General features: G+C 43.7%; 18 non-coding genes and 5 pseudogenes across 18 annotated transcripts; all 23 read right to left on the bottom strand.

Moving 5' to 3' along the window:
- Positions 1 to 731: 731 nt before the first annotated feature.
- LOC142510305 (5S ribosomal RNA) lies at positions 732 to 845 on the bottom strand. The gene has a single exon (XR_012808427.1). It is a non-coding gene; the product is annotated as a 5S ribosomal RNA (ribosomal RNA).
- A 673-nt stretch (positions 846 to 1,518) lies between these two features.
- Positions 1,519 to 1,633, bottom strand: LOC142512528 (5S ribosomal RNA; annotated as a pseudogene).
- A 670-nt stretch (positions 1,634 to 2,303) lies between these two features.
- Positions 2,304 to 2,424, bottom strand: LOC142509752 (5S ribosomal RNA). Its single transcript, XR_012807908.1, has one exon. It is a non-coding gene; the product is annotated as a 5S ribosomal RNA (ribosomal RNA).
- Positions 2,425 to 3,616: 1,192 nt separating this feature from the next.
- LOC142515130 (5S ribosomal RNA) lies at positions 3,617 to 3,735 on the bottom strand. The gene has a single exon (XR_012810989.1). It is a non-coding gene; the product is annotated as a 5S ribosomal RNA (ribosomal RNA).
- A 612-nt stretch (positions 3,736 to 4,347) lies between these two features.
- On the bottom strand, positions 4,348 to 4,462 carry LOC142510960 (5S ribosomal RNA; annotated as a pseudogene).
- Positions 4,463 to 5,504: 1,042 nt separating this feature from the next.
- On the bottom strand, positions 5,505 to 5,623 carry LOC142513079 (5S ribosomal RNA). Its single transcript, XR_012809045.1, has one exon. It is a non-coding gene; the product is annotated as a 5S ribosomal RNA (ribosomal RNA).
- Positions 5,624 to 6,463: 840 nt separating this feature from the next.
- Positions 6,464 to 6,584, bottom strand: LOC142507440 (5S ribosomal RNA). Its single transcript, XR_012805699.1, has one exon. It is a non-coding gene; the product is annotated as a 5S ribosomal RNA (ribosomal RNA).
- Positions 6,585 to 7,266: 682 nt separating this feature from the next.
- LOC142511149 (5S ribosomal RNA) lies at positions 7,267 to 7,386 on the bottom strand (annotated as a pseudogene).
- Positions 7,387 to 8,069: 683 nt separating this feature from the next.
- On the bottom strand, positions 8,070 to 8,188 carry LOC142512728 (5S ribosomal RNA). Its single transcript, XR_012808870.1, has one exon. It is a non-coding gene; the product is annotated as a 5S ribosomal RNA (ribosomal RNA).
- Positions 8,189 to 8,870: 682 nt separating this feature from the next.
- LOC142516628 (5S ribosomal RNA) lies at positions 8,871 to 8,989 on the bottom strand. Its single transcript, XR_012812413.1, has one exon. It is a non-coding gene; the product is annotated as a 5S ribosomal RNA (ribosomal RNA).
- Positions 8,990 to 9,674: 685 nt separating this feature from the next.
- LOC142511120 (5S ribosomal RNA) lies at positions 9,675 to 9,789 on the bottom strand (annotated as a pseudogene).
- Positions 9,790 to 10,472: 683 nt separating this feature from the next.
- LOC142507426 (5S ribosomal RNA) lies at positions 10,473 to 10,593 on the bottom strand. Its single transcript, XR_012805685.1, has one exon. It is a non-coding gene; the product is annotated as a 5S ribosomal RNA (ribosomal RNA).
- A 677-nt stretch (positions 10,594 to 11,270) lies between these two features.
- Positions 11,271 to 11,389, bottom strand: LOC142509893 (5S ribosomal RNA). The gene has a single exon (XR_012808039.1). It is a non-coding gene; the product is annotated as a 5S ribosomal RNA (ribosomal RNA).
- Positions 11,390 to 12,432: 1,043 nt separating this feature from the next.
- Positions 12,433 to 12,553, bottom strand: LOC142516822 (5S ribosomal RNA). Its single transcript, XR_012812595.1, has one exon. It is a non-coding gene; the product is annotated as a 5S ribosomal RNA (ribosomal RNA).
- A 682-nt stretch (positions 12,554 to 13,235) lies between these two features.
- LOC142507488 (5S ribosomal RNA) lies at positions 13,236 to 13,354 on the bottom strand. The gene has a single exon (XR_012805744.1). It is a non-coding gene; the product is annotated as a 5S ribosomal RNA (ribosomal RNA).
- Positions 13,355 to 14,039: 685 nt separating this feature from the next.
- Positions 14,040 to 14,158, bottom strand: LOC142507169 (5S ribosomal RNA). Its single transcript, XR_012805431.1, has one exon. It is a non-coding gene; the product is annotated as a 5S ribosomal RNA (ribosomal RNA).
- A 682-nt stretch (positions 14,159 to 14,840) lies between these two features.
- On the bottom strand, positions 14,841 to 14,961 carry LOC142515827 (5S ribosomal RNA). Its single transcript, XR_012811651.1, has one exon. It is a non-coding gene; the product is annotated as a 5S ribosomal RNA (ribosomal RNA).
- Positions 14,962 to 15,644: 683 nt separating this feature from the next.
- LOC142515619 (5S ribosomal RNA) lies at positions 15,645 to 15,764 on the bottom strand. Its single transcript, XR_012811455.1, has one exon. It is a non-coding gene; the product is annotated as a 5S ribosomal RNA (ribosomal RNA).
- Positions 15,765 to 16,441: 677 nt separating this feature from the next.
- Positions 16,442 to 16,560, bottom strand: LOC142509438 (5S ribosomal RNA). Its single transcript, XR_012807612.1, has one exon. It is a non-coding gene; the product is annotated as a 5S ribosomal RNA (ribosomal RNA).
- Positions 16,561 to 17,600: 1,040 nt separating this feature from the next.
- LOC142508786 (5S ribosomal RNA) lies at positions 17,601 to 17,721 on the bottom strand. Its single transcript, XR_012806989.1, has one exon. It is a non-coding gene; the product is annotated as a 5S ribosomal RNA (ribosomal RNA).
- Positions 17,722 to 18,400: 679 nt separating this feature from the next.
- Positions 18,401 to 18,520, bottom strand: LOC142511901 (5S ribosomal RNA; annotated as a pseudogene).
- Positions 18,521 to 19,205: 685 nt separating this feature from the next.
- Positions 19,206 to 19,323, bottom strand: LOC142514326 (5S ribosomal RNA). Its single transcript, XR_012810224.1, has one exon. It is a non-coding gene; the product is annotated as a 5S ribosomal RNA (ribosomal RNA).
- Positions 19,324 to 20,722: 1,399 nt separating this feature from the next.
- On the bottom strand, positions 20,723 to 20,841 carry LOC142513343 (5S ribosomal RNA). The gene has a single exon (XR_012809295.1). It is a non-coding gene; the product is annotated as a 5S ribosomal RNA (ribosomal RNA).
- Between the last annotated feature and the right edge of the window lie 791 nt (positions 20,842 to 21,632).

Here is a 21,632-nt window from a genome sequence, read left to right as displayed (position 1 = left end):
TTCAGATTTCTGATGGGATCCGGTGCATTAGTGCTGGTATGATCGCACCCGTCTTAAGTGGGATGTTTATTCTTATATCCCTCGAGTACGGGTGGAGCAAGCGGCGATGGACAACACGCGGCACTTTTCTCGCCCAATCAGAACCATGAAGTTAAGCGTTCTGGCGCGATGTCAGAGCTAGGATGGGTGACCTCCCTGGGAAGACCTCGTGTCGCGACCGTTTACGTAAATTATGGATAAAACAGTCGAAATAATTGTTTTTAATGAGATAACCGTCTCCGGAGTAATCTGCGTCATACCCTTCCGCACAGAACCGGCTCACGACAACAAAAATCGATAAATGTTCGCAGAAAATAGAAAAAAAATAAGAAGAAGGAAATAACGAATGTAAAGCAATTATTATGTTTGGGATACGATAAAATGGAACCGGAATCGAATTTCAAACTTTCTAAGCGGATTTATCGAGGAAACGAAAGCTTAACAGAAGCGTTAAATCGCAAATTAGAGGGTCTTAGATAAGGAATTCGGCTAAAATCTCGTCAGCTCATTGCGTAGTAATGAGTCTCGTCCGTTTGCCCGTTTACAATCAAATTAGCCTACAATTTTGTCCAAATCCGGCAGTGCCCGAGCTACGTTCATTTCACATGTCTTATCTGGTCCCGATCGAGATTCAGATGATTTGAGCCGAAAATCGTATGTCAACAAGTAATCAAAAATAGAAAAACACGAAAAGGGTGCAACACGAGGACCCAGGGGTCACCCATCCTAGTACTGCTTCGCCCAAGCACGCTTAACTTCGGAGTTCTGATGGGATCCGGTGCATTAGTGCTGGTATGATCGCACCCGACATTGAGTGGGATGTTTATTCTTATATCCCTCGAGTACGTGTGGAGCGGGCGGCGATGGACAACACGCGGCACACTCTCGCCCAATCATAACCATGAAGTTAAGCGTTCTGCGCGATGGCAGAGCTAGGATGGGTGACCTCCCTGGGAAGACCTCGTGTCGCGACCGTTTACGTAAATTATGGATAAAACAGTCGAAATAATTGTTTTAATGAGTTAACCGTTCCGGAGTAATCTGCGTCATACCCTTCCGCACAGAACCGGCTCACGACAACAAAAATCGATAAATGTTCCCAGAAAATAGAAAAAAAAATAAGAAGAAGGAAATAACGAATGTAAAGCTATTATTATGCCTGGGATACGATAAAATGGAACCGGAATCGAATTTCGAACTTCCTAAGCGGATTTCTCGAGGAAACGAAGTTGAACAAAAGCGGTAAATCGCAATAGAGGGTCTTAGAGAAGGAATTCGGCTAAAATCTGGTCAGCTTTTTGCGTAGTAATGAGTCTCGTCCGTTGCCCATTTACATCAAATTAGCAACAATTTTGTCAAATCCGGCAGTGCTCCGAATCTACTTTCATTTCACTGTATTATCTGGTCCCGATCGAGATTCAGATGATTTGAGCCGAAAAATCGTATGTCAACAAGTAATTAAAATAGAAAAACACGAAAGGGGTGCAACACGAGGACTTCCAGGAGGTACCATCCTAGTACTGCTCTTGCCAAAGCACCTAACTTCGGAGTTCTGATGGGATCCGCGTGCATTAGTGCTGGTATGATCGCACCCGACATTGAGTGGGATGTTTATCTTATATCCGTCGAGTACGTGCTGGAGCGGGCGGCGATGGACAACATGCGGCACTACTCCGCCAATCATAACCATGAAGTTAAGCGTTCTGGCGCGATGGCAGAACTAGGATGGGGTGACCTCCCTGGGAAAACCTCGTGTCACGACCGTTACGTAAATATGGATAAAACAGTCGAAATATTGTTTTTAATGAGTTAACCGTCTCCGGAGTAATCTGCGTCATACCCTTCCGCACAGAACGGCACACGACAACAAAAATGAATAAATGTTCTCAGAAATAGAAAAAATAAGAAGAAGGAATAACGAATGTAAAGCTATTATATGCTTAGGATACGATAAATGGAACCGGATCGAATTTCGAACTGTCTAAGGTGGATTTCTCTGAGGAAACGAAAGCTTAACAGAAGCGGTAAATCGCAAATTAGAGGCTCTTAGAGAAGGAATTCGGATAAATCTCGTCAGCTCATTGCGTAGTAATGAGTCTCCTCCATTGCCCGTTTACAATCAAATTAGCCTACAATTTTGTTCAAATTCGGCATGCCCGAGCTACTTTCATTAACATGTCTTATCTGGTCCCGATCGAGATTCAGATGATTTGAGCCGAAAATCGTCTGTCAACAAGTAATCAAAAATAGAAAAAACACGAAAAAGGGTGCACACGCGGACTTCCCAGGGGGTCACCCATCCTAGTACTTGCGCTTTCGCCCAAGCACGCTTAACTTTGGAGTTCTGATGGGATCCGGTGCATTAGTGCTGGTATGATCGCACCCGACATTGAGTGGGATGTTTATTCTTATATCCCTCGAGTACGTGTGGAGCGGGCGGCGATGGACAACACGCGGCCCTAGCTCTCGCCCAATCATAACCATGAGTTAAGCGTTCTGGCGCGATGGCAGAGCTAGGATGGTGACCTCCCTGGGAAGACCTCGTATCGCGACCGTTTATGTAAATTATGGATTAAAACAGTCGGAATAATTGTTTTTAATGAGTTAACCGTCTCCGGAGTAATCTGCGTCTACCCTTCCGCACAGAACCGGCTCACGACAACAAAAATCGATAAATGTTCCCAGAAAATAGAAAAAAAATAAGAAGAAGGAAATAACGAATGTAAAGCTATTATTATGCCTGGGATACGATAAAATGGAATCGGAATCGAATTTCGAACTTCCTAAGCGGATTTCTCGAGAAAACGAAAGCTTAACAGAAGCGGTAAATCGCAAATTAGAGGGTCTTAGAGAAGGAATTCGGCTAAAATCTCGCCAGCTCATTGCGTAGTAATGAGCCTCATCCGTTTGCCCGTTTACAATCAAATTAGCCTATAATTTTGTCCAAATCCGGCAGTGCCCGAGCTACTTTCATTTCACATGTCTTATCTGATCCCGATCGAGATTCAGATGATTTGAGCCGAAACTCGTCTGTCAACAAGTAATCAGAAATAGAAAAACACGAAAAGGGGTGCAACACGAGGACTTCCCAGAGGGTCACCCATCCTAGCACCGGATCCCATCAGAACTACGAAGTTAAGCGTGCTTGGGCGAGAGCAGAACCGGCTCACGACAACAAAAATCGATAAATGTTCCCAGAAAATAAAAAAAAATAAGAAGAAGGAAATAACGAATGTTAAGCTATTATTATTGTTAGGATACGATAAAATGGAACCAAAATCGAATTTCGAACTTCCTAAGCAGATTTCTCGAGGAAACGAAAGCTTAACAGAAGCGGTAATCTCAAATTAGAGGGTTTTAGAGAAGGAATTCGGCTAAAATCTGGTCAGCTCATTGCGTAGTAATGAGTCTCGTCCGTTTGCCCGTTTACAATCAAATTAGCCTACAATTTTGTTCAAATCCGGCAGTGCCCGAGCTACTTTCATTTCACATGTCTTATCTAGCCCGATCGAGATTCAGATGATTTGAGCCGAAAATCGTCTGTCAACAAGTAATCAAAAATAGAAATACACGAAAAAGGGTGCAACACGAGGACTTCCCAGGGGGTCACCCATCCTAGTACTGCTTTCGCCCAAGCACGCTTAACTTCGGAGTTTTCATGGGATCCGGTGCATTAGTGCTGGTATGATCGCACCCATCATTAAGTGGGATGTTTATTCTTATATCCCTCGAGTACTGGTGGAGCAAGCGGCGATGGACAACACGCGGCACTGTTCTCGCCCAATCAGAACCATGAAGTTAAGCGTTCTGGCACGATGGCAGAGCTAGGATTAGTGACCTCCCTGGGAAGACCTCGTGTCGCGACCGTTTACGTAAATTATGGATGAACCGGCTCACGACAACAAAAATCGATAAATGTTCCCAGAAAATAGAAAAAAAAATAAGAAGAAGGAAATAACGAATGTAAAGCAATTATTATGTTTGGGATACGATAAAATGGAACCGGAATCGAATTTCAAACTTTCTAAGCGGATTTATCGAGGAAACGAAAGCTTAACAGAAGCGGTAAATCGCAAATTAGAGGGTCTTAGAGAAGGAATTCAGCTAAAATCTCGTCAGCTCATTGCGTAGTAATGAGTCTCGTCCGTTTGCCCGTTTACAATCAAATTAGCCTAGAATTTTGTCCAAATCCGGCAGTGCCCGAGCTACTTTCATTTCACATGTCTTATCTGGTCCCGATCGAGATTCAGATGATTTGAGCCGAAACTCGTCTGTCAACAAGTAATCAGAAATAGAAAAACACGAAAAAGGGTGCAACACGAGGACTGGGGGGTCACCCATCCCAGTACTGCTCTAGCCCAAGCACGCTTAACTTCGGAGTTCTGATGGGATCCGGTGCATTAGTGCTGGTATGATCACACCCGACATTGAGTGGGATGTTTATTCTTATATCCCTCGAGTACGTGTGGAGCGGGCGGCGATGGACAACACGCGGCACTACTCTCGCCCAATCATAACCATGAAGTTAAGCGTTCTCGCGCGATGGCAGAGCTAGGATGGGTGACCTCCCTGGGAAGACCTCGTGTCGCGACCGTTTACGTAAATTATGGAGAAAACAGTCGAAATAATTGTTTTTAATGAGTTAACCGTCTCCGGAGTAATCTGCGTCAGAACCGGCTCACGACAACAAAAATCGATAAATGTTCCCAGAAAATAGAAAAAAAAATAAGAAGAAGGAAATAACGAATGTAAAGCAATTATTATGTTTGGGATACGATAAAATGGAACCTGAATCGAATTTCAAACTTCCTAAGCGGATTTATCGAGGAAACGAAAGCTTAACAGAAGCGGTAAATCGCAAATTAGAGTGTCTTAGAGATGGAATTCGGCTAAAATTTCGTCAGCTCATTGCGTAGTAATGAGTCTCGTCCGTTTGCCGTTTACAATCAAATTAGCCTACAATTTTGTCCAAATCCGGCATTGCCCGAGCTACTTTCATTTCAAATGTCTTATCTGGTCCCGATCGAGATTCAGATGATTTGAGCCGAAAATCGACTGTCAACAAGTAATCAAAAATAGAAAAACACGAAAAGGGGTGCAACACGAGGACTTCTATGAATATAAAGCTATTATTATTCCTGGGATACGATAAAATGGATCCGTAATCGAATTTCGAACTTCCTAAACGGATTTTTTGAGGAAACGGAACATTAACAGAAGCGGTAAATCGCAAATTAGAGGGTCTTAGAGAAGGAATTCGGCTAAAATCTCGCCAGCTCATTGCGTAATAATGAGTCTCGTCCGTTTGCCCGTTTACAATCAAATTAGCCTACAATTTTGTCCAAATCCGGCAGTGCCCGAGCTACTTTCATTTCACATGTCTTATCTGGTCCCGATCGAGATTCAGATGATTTGAGCCGAAAATCGTCTGTCAACAAGTAATCAAAAATAGAAATACACGAAAAAGGGTGCAACACGAGGACTTCCCAGGGGGTCACCCATCCTAGTACTGCTCTCGCCCAAGCACGCTTAACTTCGGAGTTCTGATGGGATCCGGTGCATTAGTGCTGGTATGATAGCACCAGTCATTAAGTGGGATGTTTATTCTTATATCCCTCGAGTACGGGTGGAGCAAGCGGCGATGGACAACACGCGGCACTGTTCTCGCCCAATCAGAACCATGAAGTTAAGCGTTCTGGCGCGATGGCAGAGCTAGGATGGGTGACCTCCCTGGGAAGACCTCGTGTCACGACCGTTTACGTAAATTATGGATAAAACAGTTGAAATAATTGTTTTTAATGAGTTAACCGTCTCCGGAGTAATCTGCGTCAGAACCGGCTCACGACAACAAAAATCGATAAATGTTCCCAGAAAATAGAAAAAAAAATAAGAAGAAGGAAATAACGAATGTAAAGCAATTATTATGTTTGGGATACGATAAAATGGAACCGGAATCGAATTTCAAACTTCCTAAGGGGATTTATCGAGGAAACGAAAGCTTAACAGAAGCGGTAAATCGCAAATTAGAGTGTCTTAGAGATGGAATTCGGCTAAAATCTCGTCAGCTCATTGCGTAGTAATGAGTCTCGTCCGTTTTCCGTTTACAATCAAATTAGCCTACAATTTTGTCCAAATCCGGCATTGCCCGAGCTACTTTCATTTCACATGTCTTATCTGGTCCCGATCGAGATTCAGATGATTTGAGCCGAAAATCGTCTGTCAACAAGTAATCAAAAATAGAAAAACACGAAAAGGGGTGCAACACGAGGACTTCTATGAATGTAAAGCTATTATTATTCCTGGGATACGATAAAATGGATCCGGAATCGAATTTCGAACTTCCTAAACGGATTTTTCGAGATTCAGATGATTTGAGCAGAAAATCGTCCGTCAACAAGTAATCAAAAATAGAAAAACACGAAAAGGGGTGCAACACGAGGACTTCCCAGGTGGTCACCGATCCTAGTACTGCGCTTTCGCCCAAGCACGCTTAACTTCGGAGTTCTGATGGAATCCGGTGCATTAGTGCTGGTATGATCGCACCCGACATTGAGTGGGATGTTTATTCTTATATCCCTCGAGTACGTGTGGAGCGGGCGGCGATGGACAACACGCGGCACAGCTCTCGCCCAATCATAACCATGATGTTAAGCGTTCTGGCTCGATGGCAGAGGTAGGATGGGTGACCTCCCTAAGAACACCTCTTGTCGTGGCCGTTTACGTAAATTATGGATAAAAAAGTCGAAATAATTGTTTTTAATGAGTTATTCGTCTCCGGAGAAATCTGCGCCATACCCTTCCGCACAGAACCGGCTCACGACAACAAAAATCGATAAATGTTCCCAGAAAATAGAAAAAAAATAAGAAGAAGGAAATAACGAATGTAAAGATATTATTATGTCTCGGATACGATAAAATGGAACCGGAATCGAATTTCGAAATTCCTAAGCGGATTTCTCGAGAAAACGAAAGCTTAACAGAAGCGGTAATCGCAAATTAGAGGGTCTTAGAGAAGGAATTCGGCTAAAATCTCGTCAGCTCATTGCGTAGTAATGAGTCTCGTCCGTTTGCCCGTTTACAATCAAATTAGCCTACAATTTTGTCCAAATCCGGCAGTGCCCGAGCTACTTTCATTTCACATGTCTTATCTGGTCCCGATCAAGATTCAGATGATTTGAGCTGAAACTCGTCTGTCAACAAGTAATCAGAAATAGAAAAACACTAAAAGGGGTGCAACACGAGGACTTCTCAGGGGTCACCCATCCTAGTACTGCGCTTTCTCCCAAGCACGCTTAACTTCGGAGTTCTGATGGGATCCGCTGCATTAGTGCTGGTATGATCGCACCTGACATTGAGTGGGATGTTTATTCTTATATCCCTCGAGTACGTGTGGAGCGGGCAGCGATGGACAACACGTGGCACGGCTCTCGCCCAATCATAACCATGAAGTTAAGCGTTCTGGCGCGATGGCAGAGCTAGGATGGGTGACCTCCCTGGGAAGACCTCGTGTCGCGACCGTTTACGTAAATTATGGATAAAACAGTCGAAATAAATGTTTTTAATGATTTCACCGTCTCCGGAGTAATCTGCGTCATACCCTTCCGCACAGAACCGGCTCACGAGAACAAAAATCGATAAATGTTCCCAGAAAATAGAAAAAAAATAAGAAGAAGGAAATAACGAATGTAAAGCTATTATTATGCCTCGGATACGATAAAATGGAACCGGAATCGAATTTCGAACTTCCTAAGCGGATTTCTCGAGAAAACGAAAGCTTAACAGAAGCGGTAAATCGCAAATTAGAGGGTCTTAGAGAAGTAATTCGGCTAAAATCTCGTCAGCTCATTGCGTAGTAATGAGTCTCGTCCGTTTGCCCGTTTCCAATTAAATTAGCCTAGAATTTTGTCCAAATCCGGCAGTGCCCGAGCTACTTTCATTTCACATGTCTTATCTGGTCCCGATCGAGATTCAGATGATTTGAGCCGAAACTCGTCTGTCAACAAGTAATCAGAAATAGAAAAACACGAAAAGGGGTGCAACACGAGGACTTCCCAGGGGGTCACACATCCTAGTACTGCTCTCGCCCAAGCACGCTTAACTTCGGAGTTCTGATGGGATCCGGTGCATTAGTGCTGGTATGATCGCACCCGACATTGAGTGGGATGTTTATTCTTATATCCCTCGAGTACGTGTGGAGCGGGCGGCGATGGACAACACGCGGCACTGCTCTCGCCCAATCATAACCATGAAGTTAAGCGTTCTGGCGCGATGGCAGAGCTAGGATGGGTGACCTCCCTGGGAAGACCTTGTGTCGCGACCGTTTTCGTAAATTATAGATAAAACAGTCGAAATAATTGTTTTTAATGAGTTGACCATCTCCGGAGTAATCTGCGTCATACCCTTCCGCACAGAACCGGCTCACGACAACAAAAATCGATAAATGTTGGCAGAAAATAAAAAAAAAATAAGAAGAAGAAAATAACGAATGTAAAGCTATTATTATTCTTAGGATACGATAAAATGGAACCAGAATCGAATTTCGAACTTCCTAAGAGGATTTTTCGAGGAAACGAAAGCTTAACAGAAGCGGTAATCGCGAATTAGAGGGTCTTAGAGAAGGAATTCAGCTAAAATCTCGTCAGCTCATTGCGTAGTAATGAGTCTCGTCCGTTTGCCCGTTTACAATCAAATTAGCCTACAATTTTGTCCAAATCCGGCAGTGCCCGAGCTACTTTCATTTCACTTGTCTTGTCTGGTCCCGATCGAGATTCAGATGATTTGAGCCGAAAATCGTCTTTCAACAAGTAATCACAAATAGAAAAACACGAAAAAGGGTGCAACACGAGGACTTCCCATGGGGTCACCCATCCTAATACTGCTCTCGCCCAAGCACGCATAACTTCGGAGTTCTGAAGGGATCCGGTGCATTAGAGCTGGTATGATCGCACCCGACATTGAGTGGGATGTTTATTCTTATATCTCTCGAGTACGTGTGGAGCGGGCGGTGATGGACAACAGGCGGCACTGCTCTCGCCAAATCATAACCATGAAGTTAAGCGTTTTGGCGCGATGGCAGAGCTAGGATGGGTGACCTCCCTGGGAAGACCTCGTGTCGCGACCGTTTACGTAAATTATGGATAAAACAGTCGAAATAATTGTTTTTAATGAGTTAACCGTCTCTGGTGTAATCTGCGTCATACCCTTCCGCACAGAACCGGCTCACGACAACAGAAATCGATAAATGTTCCCATAAAATAGAAAAAAAAAATAAGAAGAAGGAAATAACGAATGTAAAGCTATTATTATGCCTGGGATACAATAAAATGGAACCAGAATCGAATTTCGAACTTCCTAAGCGGATTTCTCGAGGAAACGAAAGCTTAACAGAAGCGGTAAATCGCAAATTAGAGGGTCTTAGAGAAGGAATTCGGCTAAAATCTCGTCAGTTCATTGCGTAGTAATGAGTCTCGTCCGTTTGCCCGTTTACAATCAAATTAGCCTAGAATTTTGTCCAAATCCGGCAGTGCCCGAGCTACTTTCATTTCACATGTCTTATCTGGTACCGATCGAGATTCAGATGATTTGAGCCGAAACTCGTCTGTCAACAAGTAATCAAAAATAGAAAAACACGAAAAGGGGTGCAACACGAGGACTGGGGGGTCACCCATCCCAGTACTGCTCTAGCCCAAGCACGCTTAACTTCGGAGTTCTGATGGGATCCGGTGCATTAGTGCTGGTATGATCGCACTCGACATTGAGTGGGATGTTTATTCTTATATCCCTCGAGTACGTGTGGAGCGGGCGGCGATGGACAACACGCGGCACTACTCTCGCCCAATCATAACCATGAAGTTAAGCGTTCTCGCGCGATGGCAGAGCTAGGATGGGTGACCTCCCTGGGAAGACCTCGTGTCGCGACCGTTTACGTAAATTATGGATAAAACAGTCGAAATAATAGTTTTTAATGAGTTCACCGTCTCCGAGGTAATCTGCGTCATACCCTTCCGCACAGAACCGGCTCACGACAACAAAAATCGATAAATGTTCCCAGAAAATAGAAAAAAAATAAGAAGAAGGAAATAACGAATGTAAAGCTATTATTATGCTTAGGATACGATAAAATGGAACCGGAATCGAATTTGGAACTTTCTAAGCGGATTTCTCGAGGAAACGAAAGCTTAACAGAAGCGGTAAATCGCAAATTAGAGGGTCTTAGAGAAGGAATTCGGATAAAATCTCGTCAGCTCATTGCGTAGTAATGAGTCTCGTCCGTTTGCCTGTTTACAATCAAATTAGCCTACAATTTTGTCCAAATCCGGCAGTGCCCGAGCTACTTTCATTTCACATGTCTTATCTGGTTCCGATCGAGATTCAGATGATTTGAGCCGAAACTCGTCTGTCAACAAGTAATCAGAAATAGAAAAACACGAAAAGTGGTGCCAACACGAGGACTTCCCAGGGGGTCACCCATCCTAGTACTGCTCTCGCCCCAAGCACGCTTAACTTCGGAGTTTTGATGGGATCCGGTGCATTAGTGCTGGTATGATCGCACCCGACATTGAGTGGGATGTTTATTCTTATATCCCTCGAGTACGTGTGGAGCGGGCGGCGATTGACAACACGCGGCACTGCTCTCGCCCAATCATAACCATGATGTTAAGCGTTCTGGCTCGATGGCAGAGGTAGGATGGGTGACCTCCCTGGGAAGACCTCGTGTCGCGACCGTTTACGTAAATTATGGATAAAACAGTCGAAATAATTGTTTTTAATGAGTTCACCGTCTCCGGAGTAATCTGCGTCATACCCTTCCGCACAGAACCGGCTCACGACAACAAAAATCGATAAATGTTCCCAGAAAATAAAAATAATAAGAAGAAGGAAATAACGAATGTAAAGCTATTAATATTCTTAGGATACGATAAAATCGAACCAGAATCGAATTTCGAACTTCCTAAGCGGATTTCTCGAGGAAACGAAAGCTTAACAGAAGCGGTAAATCGCAAATTAGAGGGTCTTAGAGAAGGAATTCGTCTAAAATCTCGTCAGCTCATTGCGTAGTAATGAGTCTCGTCCGTTCGCCCGTTTACAATCAAATTAGCCTACAATTTTGTCCAAATCCGGCAGTGCCCGAGCTACTTTCATTTCACATATCTTATCTAGTCACGATCGAGATTCAGATGATTTGAGCCGAAAATCGTCTGTCAACAAGTAATCAAAAATAGAAATACACGAAAAAGATACAAGAGGACTTCCCAGGGGGTCACCCATCCTAGTACTGCTCTCGCCCAAGCACGCTTAACTTCGAAGTTCTGATGGGATCCGGTGCATTAGTGCTGGTATGATAGCACCGATCATTAAGTGGGATGTTTATTCTTATATCCCTCGAGTACGGGTGGAGCAAGCGGCGATGGACAACACGCGGCACTGTTCTCGCCCAATCAGAACCATGAAGTTAAGCGTTCTGGCGCGATGGCAGAGCTAGGATGGGTGACCTCCCTGGGAAGACCTCGTGTCGCGACCGTTTACGTAAATTATGGATAAAACAGTTAAAATAATTGTTTTTAATGAGTTAACCGTCTCCGGAGTAATCTGCGTCAGAACCGGCTCACGACAACAAAAATCGATAAATGTTCCCAGAAAATAGAAAAAAAAAATAAGAAGAAGGAAATAACGAATGTAAAGCAATTATTATGTTTGGGATACGATAAAATGGAACCTGAATCGAATTTCAAACTTCCTAAGCGGATTTATCGAGGAAACGAAAGCTTAACAGAAGCGGTAAATCGCAAATTAGAGTGTCTTAGAGATGGAATTCGGCTAAAATCTCGTCAGCTCATTGCGTAGTAATGAGTCTCGTCCGTTTGCCGTTTACAATCAAATTAGCCTACAATTTTGTCCAAATCCGGCATTGCCCGAGCTACTTTCATTTCACATGCCTTATCTGGTCCTGATCGAGATTCAGATGATTTGAGCCGAAAATCGTCTGTCAACAAGTAATCAAAAATAGAAAAACACGAAAAGGAGTGCAACACGAGGACTTCTATGAATGTAAAGCTATTATTATTCCTGGGATACGATAAAATGGATCCGGAATCGAATTTCGAACTTCCTAAACGGATTTTTTGAGGAAACGGAACATTAAAGAAAGCGGTAAATCGCAAATTAGAGTGTCTTAGAGAAGAAATTTAGCTAAAATCTCGCGAGCACTTTGCGGAGTAATGAGTCTCGTCCGTTTGCCCGTTTACAATAAAATTAGCCTACAATTTTGTCCAAATCAGGCAGTACCCGAGCTACGCTGATTTCACATGTCTTATTTGGTCCCGATCGAGATTCAGATGATTTGAGCAGAAAATCGTCCGTCAACAAGTAATCAAAAATAGAAAAACACGAAAAGGGGTGCAACACGAGGACTTCCCAGGTGGTCACCGATCCTAGTACTGCACTTTCGCCCAAGCACGCTTAACTTCGGAGTTCTGATGGGATCCGGTGCATTAGTGCTGGTATGATTGCACCCGAAATTGAGTGGGATGTTTATCTTTATATCCTTGAGTACGTGTGGAGCGGGCGGCGATGGACAACACGCGGCACTGCTCTCGCCCAATCATAACCATGAAGTTAAGCGTTCTGGCGCGATGGTAGAGGTAGGATGGGTGACCTCCTTGGGAAGACCTCGTGTCGCGATCGTTTACGTAAATTATGGATAAAACAGTCGAAATAATTGTTTTTAATGAGTTAACCGTCTCCGGAGTAATCTGCGTCATACCCTTCCGCACAGAACCGGCTCACGACAACAAAAATCGAAAAATGTTCCCCGAAAATAGAAAAAAAATAAGAAGAAGGAAATAACGAATGTAAAGCAATTATTATGCCTGGGATACGATAAAATGGAACCGGAATCGAATTTCGAATTTCCTAATAGGATTTCTCGAGGAAACGAAAGCTTAACAGAAGCGGTAAATCGCAAATTAGAAGGTCTTAGAGAAGGAATTCAGCTAAAATCTCGCCAGCTCATTGCGTAGTAATGAGTCTCGTCCGTTTGCCCGTTTACAATCAAATTAGCCTACAATTTTGTCCAAATCCGGCAGTGCCCGAGCTACTTTCATTTCACTTGTCTTGTCTGGTCCCGATCGAGATTCAGATAATTTGAGTCGAAAATCGTCTGTCAACAAGTAATCAAAAATAGAAATACACGAAAAAAGGTGCAACACGAGGACTTCCCAGGGGGTCACCCATCCTAATACTGCTCTCGTCCAAGCACGCATAACTTCGGAGTTCTGAAGGGATCCGGTGCATTAGTTCTGGTATGATCGCACCCGACATTGAGTGGGATGTTTATTCTTATATCTCTCGAGGACGTGTGGAGCGGGCGGTGATGGACAACAGGCGGCACTGCTCTCGCCAAATCATAACCATGAAGTTAAGCGTTTTGGCGCGATGGCAGAGCTAGGATGGGTGACCTCCCTGGCAAGACCTCGTGTCGCGACCGTTTACGTAAATTATGGATAAAACAGTCGAAATAATTGTTTTTAATGAGTTAACCGTCTCTGGTGTAATCTGCGTCATACCCTTCCGCACAGAACCGGCTCTCGACAACAAAAATCGATAAATGTTCCCAGAAAAAAGAAAAAAAAAATAAGAAGAAGGAAATAACGAATGTAAAGCTATTATTATGCCTGGGATACGATAAAATGGAACCAGAATCGAATTTCGAACTTCCTAAGAGGATTTCTCGAGGAAACGAAAGCTTAACAGAAGCGGTAAATCGCAAATTAGAGGGTCTTAGAGAAGGAATTCGGCTAAAATCTCGTCAACTCATTGCGTAGTAATGAGTCTCGTCCGTTTGCCCGTTTACAATCAAATTAGCCTAGAATTTTGTCCAAATCCGGCAGTGCCCGAGCTATTTTCATTTCACATGTCTTATCTGGTCCCGATCGAGATTCAGATGATTTGAACCGAAACTCGTCTGTCAACAAGTAATCAGAAATAGAAAAACACGAAAAGGGGTGCAACACGAGGACTTCCCAGGGGGTCACCCATCCTAGTACTGCTCTCGCCCAAGCACACTTAACTTCGGAGTTCTGATGGGATCCGGTGCATTAGTGCTGGTATGATCGCACCCGACATTGAGTGGGATGTTTATTCTTATATCCCTTGAGTACGTGTGGAGCGGGCGGCGATGGACAACACGCGGCACTGCTCTCGCCCAATCATAACCATGAAGTTAAGCGTTCTGGCGCGATGGCAGAGCTAGGATGGGTGACCTCCCTGGGAAGACCTCGTGTCGCGACCGTTTACGTAAATTATAGATAAAACAGTCGAAATAATTGTTTTGAATGAGTTGACCATCTCCGGAGTAATCTTCGTCATACCCTTCCGCACAGAACCGGCTCACGACAACAAAAATCTATAAATGTTGGCAGAAAATAAAAAAAAAATAAGAAGAAGGAAATAACGAATGTAAAGCTATTATTATTCTTAGGATACGATAAAATGGAACCAGAATCGAATTTCGAACTTCCTAAGAGGATTTTTCGAGGAAACGAAAGCTTAACAGAAGCGGTAAATCGCAAATTAGAGGGTCTTAGAGAAGGAATTCGGATAAAATCTCGTCAGCTCATTGCGTAGTGATGAGTCTCCTCCGTTTGCCCGTTTACAATCAAATTAGCCTACAATTTTGTTCAAATCCGGCAGTGCCCGAGCTACTTTCATTTAACATGTCTTATCTGGTCCCGATCGAGATTCAGATGATTTGAGCCGAAAATCGTCTGTCAACAAGTAATCAAAAATAGAAAAACACGAAAAGGGTGCAACACGAGAACTTCCCAGGGGGTCACCCATCCTAGTACTGCGCTTTTGCCCAAGCACGCTTAACTTCGGAGTTCTGATGGGATCCGGTGCATTAGTGCTGGTATGATCGCACCCGACATTGAGTGGGATGTTTATTCTTATATCCCTTGAGTACGTGTGGAGCGGGCGGCGATGGACAACACGCGGCCCTGCTCTCGCCCAATCATAACCATGAAGTTAAGCGTTCTGGCGCGATGGCAGAGCTAGGATGGGTGACCTCCCTGGGAAGACCTCGTGTCGCGACCGTTTACGTAAATTATGGATAAAACAGTCGAAATAATTGTTTTTAATGAGTTAACCGTCTCCGGAATAATCTGCGTCATACCCTTCCGCACAGAACCGGCTCACGACAACAAAAATCGATAAATGTTCCCAGAGAATAGAAAAAAAATAAGAAGAAGGAAATAACGAATGTAAAGCTATTATTATGCCTCGGATACGATAAAATGGAACCGGAATCGAATTTCCAACTTCCTAAGCGTATTTCTCGAGAAAACGAAAGCTTAACAGAAGCGGTAAATCGCAAATTAGAGGGTCTTAGAGAAGAAATTCGGCTAAAATCTCGTCAGCTCATTGCGTAGTAATGATTCTCGTCCGTTTGCCTGTTTACAATCAAGTTAGCCTACAATTTTGTCCAAATCCGGCAGTGCCCGAGCTACTTTCATTTCACATGTCTTATCTGGTTCCGATCGAGATTCAGATGATTTGAGCCGAAACTCGTCTGTCAACAAGTAATCAGAAATAGAAAAACACGAAAAGTGGTGCAACACGAGGACTTCCCAGGGGGTCACCCATCCTAGTACTGCTCTCGCCCCAAGCACGCTTAACTTCGGAGTTTTGATGGGATCCGGTGCATTAGTGCTGGTATGATCGCACCCGACATTGAGTGGGATGTTTATTCTTATATCCCTCGAGTACGTGTGGAGCGGGCGGCGATTGACAACACGCGGCACTGCTCTCGCCCAATCATAACCATGATGTTAAGCGTTCTGGCTCGATGGCAGAGGTAGGATGGGTGACCTCCCTAAGAACACCTCTTGTCGCGACCGTTTACGTAAATTATGGATAAAACAGTCGAAATAATTGTTTTTAATGAGTTCACCGTCTCCGGAGTAATCTGCGTCATACCCTTCCGCACAGAACCGGCTCACGACAACAAAAATCGATAAATGTTCCCAGAAAATAAAAATAATAAGAAGAAGAAAATAACGAATGTAAAGCTATTATTATTCTTAGGATACGATAAAATCGAACCAGAATCGAATTTCGAACTTCCTAAGCGGATTTCTCGAGGAAACGAAAGCTTAACAGAAGCGGTAAATCGCAAATTAGAGGGTCTTAGAGAAGGAATTCGTCTAAAATCTCGTCAGCTCATTGCGTAGTAATGAGTCTCGTCCGTTCGCTCGTTTACAATAAAATTAGCCTACAATTTTGTCCAAATTTGGCAGTGCCCGAGCTACTTTCATTTCACATGTCTTATCTAGTCAAGATCGAGATTCAGATGATTTGAGCCGAAAATCGTCTGTCAACAAGTAATCAAAAATAGAAATACACGAAAAAGATACAAGAGGACTTCCCAAGGGGTCACCCATCCTAGTACTGCTCTCGCCCAAGCACGCTTAACTTCGGAGTTCTGATGGGATCCGGTGCATTAGTGCTGGTATGATCGCACCATACATTGAGTGGGATGTTTATTCTTATATCCCTCGAGTACGTGTGGAGCGGGCGGCGATGGACAACACGCGGCACTGCTCTCGCCTAATCATAACCATGGTTAAGCGTTCCGGCGCGATGGCAGAGGTAGGATGGGTATCCTCTCTGGGAAGACCTCGTGTCGCAACTGTTTACGTAAATTATGGAGAAAACAGTCGAAATAATTGTTTTTAATGAGTTAACCGTCTCCGGAGTAATCTGCGTCAGAACCGGCTCACGACAACAAAAATCGATAAATGTTCCCAGAAAATAGAAAAAAAAATAAGAAGAAGAAAATAACGAATGTAAAGCAATTATTATGTTTGGGATACGATAAAATGGAACCTGAATCGAATTTCAAACTTCCTAAACGGATTTATCGAGGAAACGAAAGCTTAACAGAAGTGGTAAATCGCAAATTAGAGTGTCTTAGAGATGGAATTCGGCTAAAATCTCGTCAGCTCATTGCGTAGTAATGAGTCTCGTCCGTTTGCCGTTTACAATCAAATTAGCCTACAATTTTGTCCAAATCCGGCATTGCCCGAGCTACTTTCATTTCACATGTCTTATCTGGTCCCGATCGAGATTCAGATGATTTGAGCCGAAAATCGTCTGTCAACAAGTAATCAAAAATAGAAAAACACGAAAAGGGGTGCAACACGAGGACTTCTATGAATGTAAAGCTATTATTATTCCTGGGATACGATAAAATGGATCCGTAATCGAATTTCGAACTTCCTAAACGGATTTTTTGAGGAAACGGAACATTAACAGAAGCGGTAAATCGCAAATTAGAGGGTCTTAGAGAAGGAATTCGGCTAAAATCTCGCCAGCTCATTGCGTAATAATGAGTCTCGTCCGTTTGCCCGTTTACAATCAAATTAGCCTACAATTTTGTCCAAATCCGGCAGTGCCCGAGCTACTTTCATTTCACATGTCTTATCTGGTCCCGATCGAGATTCAGATGATTTGAGCCGAAAATCGTCTGTCAACAAGTAATCAAAAATAGAAAAACACGAAAAAAGGTGCAACACGAGGACTTCCCAGGTGGTCACCGATCCTAGTACAACGCTTTCGCCCAAGCACGCTTAACTTCGGAGTTCTGATGGGATCCGGTGCATTAGTGCTGGTATGATCGCACTCGACATTGAGTGGGATGTTTATTCTTATATCCCTCGAGTACGTGTGGAGCGGGCGGCGATGGACAACACGTGGCACTGCTCTCGCCCAATCATAACCATGAAGTTAAGCGTTCTGGCGCGATGGCAGAGCTAGGATGGGTGACCTCCCTGGGAAGACCTCGTGTCGCGGCAGTTTACGTAAATTATGGATAAAAAAGTCGAAATAATTGTTTTTAATGAGTTATTCGTCTCCGGAGTAATCTGCGTCATACCCTTCTGCACAGAACCGGCTCACGACAACAAAAATCGATAAATGTTCCCAGAAAATAGAAAAAAAATAAGAAGAAGGAATAACGAATGTAAAGCTATATTATGCCTCGATACGATAAAATGGAACCGGAATCGAATTCGAACTTCCTAAGCGGATTTCTCGAGAAAACGAAAGCTTAACAGAAGCGGTAAATCGCAAATTAGAGGGTCTTAAAGAAGGAATTCGGCTAAAATCTCGTCAGCTCATTGCGTAGTAATGAGTCTCGTCCGTTTGCCCGTTTACAATCAAATTAGCCTACAATTTTGTCCAAATCCGGCAGTGCCAGAGCTACTTTCATTTCACATGTCTTATCTGGTCCCGATCGAGATTCAGATGATTTGAGCCGAAACTCGTCTGTCGACAAGTAATCAGAAATAGAAAAACACTAAAAGGGGTGCAACACGAGGACTTCTCAGGGGTCACCCATCCTAGTACTGCGCTTTCGCCCAAGCACGCTTAACTTCGGAGTTCTGATGGGATCCGTGCATTAGTGCGTGGTATGATCGCACCAGACATTGAGTGGGATGTTATTCTTAAATCCCTCGAGTACGTGGTGGAGGGCGGGCGGCGATGACAACACGTGGCACGGCTCTCGCCCAATCATAACCATGAAGTTAAGCGTTCTGGCGCGATGGCAGAGCTAGGATGGGTGACCTCCCTGGGAAGACCTCGTGTCGCGACCGTTTACAGAAATTATGGATAAAACAGTCGAAATAATTGTTTTTAATGAGTTCACCGTCTCCGGAGTAATCTGCGTCATACCCTTCCGCACAGAACCGGCTCACGACAACAAAAATCGATAAATGTTCCCAGAAAATAGAAAAAAAATAAAAAGAAGGAAATAACGAATGTAAAGCTATTATTATGCCTCGGATACGATAAAATGGAACCGGAATCGAATTTCAAACTTCCTAAGCGGATTTCTCGAGAAAACGAAAGCTTAACAGAAGCGGTAAATCGCAAATTAGAGGGTCTTAGAGAAGTAATTCGGCCTAAAATCTCGTCAGCATCATTGCGTAGTAACGAGTCTCGTCCGTTTGCCCGTTACAATCAAATTAGCCTAGAATTTTGTCCAAATCCGGCAGTGCCCCCGAGCGACTTTCATTTCACATGTCTTATCTGGTCCCGATCGAGATTCAGATGATTTGAGCCGAAACTCGTCTGTCAACAAGTAATCAGAATAGAAAACACGAAAAGGGGTGCAACACGAGGACTTCACAGGGGTCACACATCCTAGTACTGCTCTCGCCCAAGCACGCTTAACTTCGGAGTTCTGATGGGATCCGGTGCATTAGTGCTGGTATGATCGCACCCGACATTGAGTGGATGTTTATTCTTATATCCCTCGAGTACGTGTGGAGCGGGCGGCGATGGACAACACGCGGCACTGCTCTCGCCCAATCATAACCATGAAGTTAAGCGTTCTGGCGCGATGGCAGAGCTAGGATGGGTGACCTCCCTGGGAAGACCTCGTGTCGCGACCGTTTTCGTAAATTATAGATAAAACAGTCGAAATAATTGTTTTTAATGAGTTGACCATCTCCGGAGTAATCTGCGTCATACCCTTCCGCACAGAACCGGCTCACGACAACAAAAATCGATAAATGTTGGAAGAAAATAAAAAAAAATAAGAAGAAGGAAATAACGAATGTAAAGCTATTATTATTCTTAGGATACGATAAAATAGAACCAGAATCGAATTTCGAACTTCCTAAGAGGATTTTTCGAGGAAACGAAAGCTTAACAGAAGCGGTAAATCGCGAATTAGAGGGTATTAGAGAAGGAATTCAGCTAAAATCTCGTCAGCTCATTGCGTAGTAATGAGTCTCGTCCGTTTGCCCGTTTACAATCAAATTAGCCTACAATTTTGTCCAAATCCGGCATTGCCCGAGCTACTTTCATTTCACATGTCTTATCTGGTCCCGATCGAGATTCAGATGATTAGAGCTGGTATGATCGCACCCGACATTGAGTGGGATGTTTATTCTTATATCTCTCGAGTACGTGTGGAGCGGGCGGTGATGGACAACAGGCGGCACTGCTCTCGCCAAATCATAACCATGAAGTTAAGCGTTTTGGCGCGATGGCAGAGCTAGGATGGGTGACCTCCCTGGGAAGACCTCGTGTCGCGACCGTTTACGTAAATTATGGATAAAACAGTCGAAATAATTGTTTTTAATGAGTTAACCGTCTCTGGTGTAATCTGCGTCATACCCTTCCGCACAGAACCGGCTCACGACAACAAAATCGATAAATGTTCCCAGAAAATAGAAAAAAAAAAATAAGAAGAAGGAAATAACGAATGTAAAGCTATTATTATGCCTGGGATACAATAAAATGGAACCAGAATCGAATTTCGAACTTCCTAAGCGGATTTCTCGAGGAAACGAAAGCTTAACAGAAGCGGTAAATCGCAAATTAGAGGGTCTTAGAGAAGGAATTCGGCTAAATCTCGTCAGCTCATTGCGTAGTAATGAGCCGTCCGTTTGCCGTTTACAATCAAATTAGCCTAGAATTTTGTCCAAATCCGGCAGTGCCCGAGCTACTTTCATTTCACATGTCTTATCTGGTCCCGATCGAGATTCAGATGATTTGAGCCGAAACTCGTCTGTCAACAAGTAATCAGAAATAGAACTGGTCCCGATCGAGATTCAGATGATTTGAGCCGAAACTCGTCTGTCAACAAGTAATCAGAAATAGAAAAACACGAAAAGGGGTGCAACACGAGGACTTCCCAGGGGGTCACCCATCCTGGTACTGCTCTCGCCCAAGCACGCTTAACTTCGGAATTTTGATGGAATCCGGTGCATTAGTGCTGGTATGATCGCACCCGACATTGAGTGGGATGTTTATTCTTATATCCCTCGAGTACGTGTGGAGCGGGCGGCGATGGACAACACGCGGCACTGCTCTCGCCCAATCATAACCATGAAGTTAAGCGTTCTGGCGCGATGGCAGAGCTAGGATGGGTGACCTCCCTGGGAAGACCTCGTGTCGCGACCATTTACGTAAATTATAGATAAAACAGTCGAAATAATTGTTTTTAATGAGTTGACCATCTCCGGAGCAATTTGCGTCATACCCTTCCGCACAGAACCGGCTAACGACAACAAAAATCGATAAATGTTCCCAGAAAATAGAAAAAAAAATAAGAAGAAGGAAATAACGAATGTAAAGCAATTATTATGTTTGGGATACGATAAAGTGGAACCGGAATCGAATTTCAAACTTTCTAAGCGGATTTATCGAGGAAACGAAAGCTTAACAGAAGCGGTAAATCGCAAATTAGAGGGTCTTAGATTAGGAATTCGGCTAAAATCTCGTCAGCTCATTGCGTAGTAATGAGTCTCGTCCGTTTGCCCGTTTACAATCAAATTTGCCTACAATTTTGTCCAAATCCGGCATTGCCCGAGCTACTTTCATTTCACATGTCTTATCTGGTCCCGATCGAGATTCAGATGATTTGAGCCGAAACTCGTCTGTCAACAAGTAATCAAAAATAGAAAAACACGAAAAGGGGTGCAACACGAGGACTGGGGGGTCACCCATCCAGTATGCTATTAGCCCAAGCGCTAACTTCGGAGTTTCGATGGGATCCGGTGCATTATGCTGGTATGATCACA

This window comes from Primulina tabacum, chromosome 10, assembly GCF_025594145.1.
Source record: "Primulina tabacum isolate GXHZ01 chromosome 10, ASM2559414v2, whole genome shotgun sequence".
Lineage (NCBI taxonomy): Eukaryota > Viridiplantae > Streptophyta > Magnoliopsida > Lamiales > Gesneriaceae > Primulina > Primulina tabacum.
Note: the sequence above shows the minus strand (reverse complement) of the source record. Positions and strands in the feature narration are given on the sequence as shown.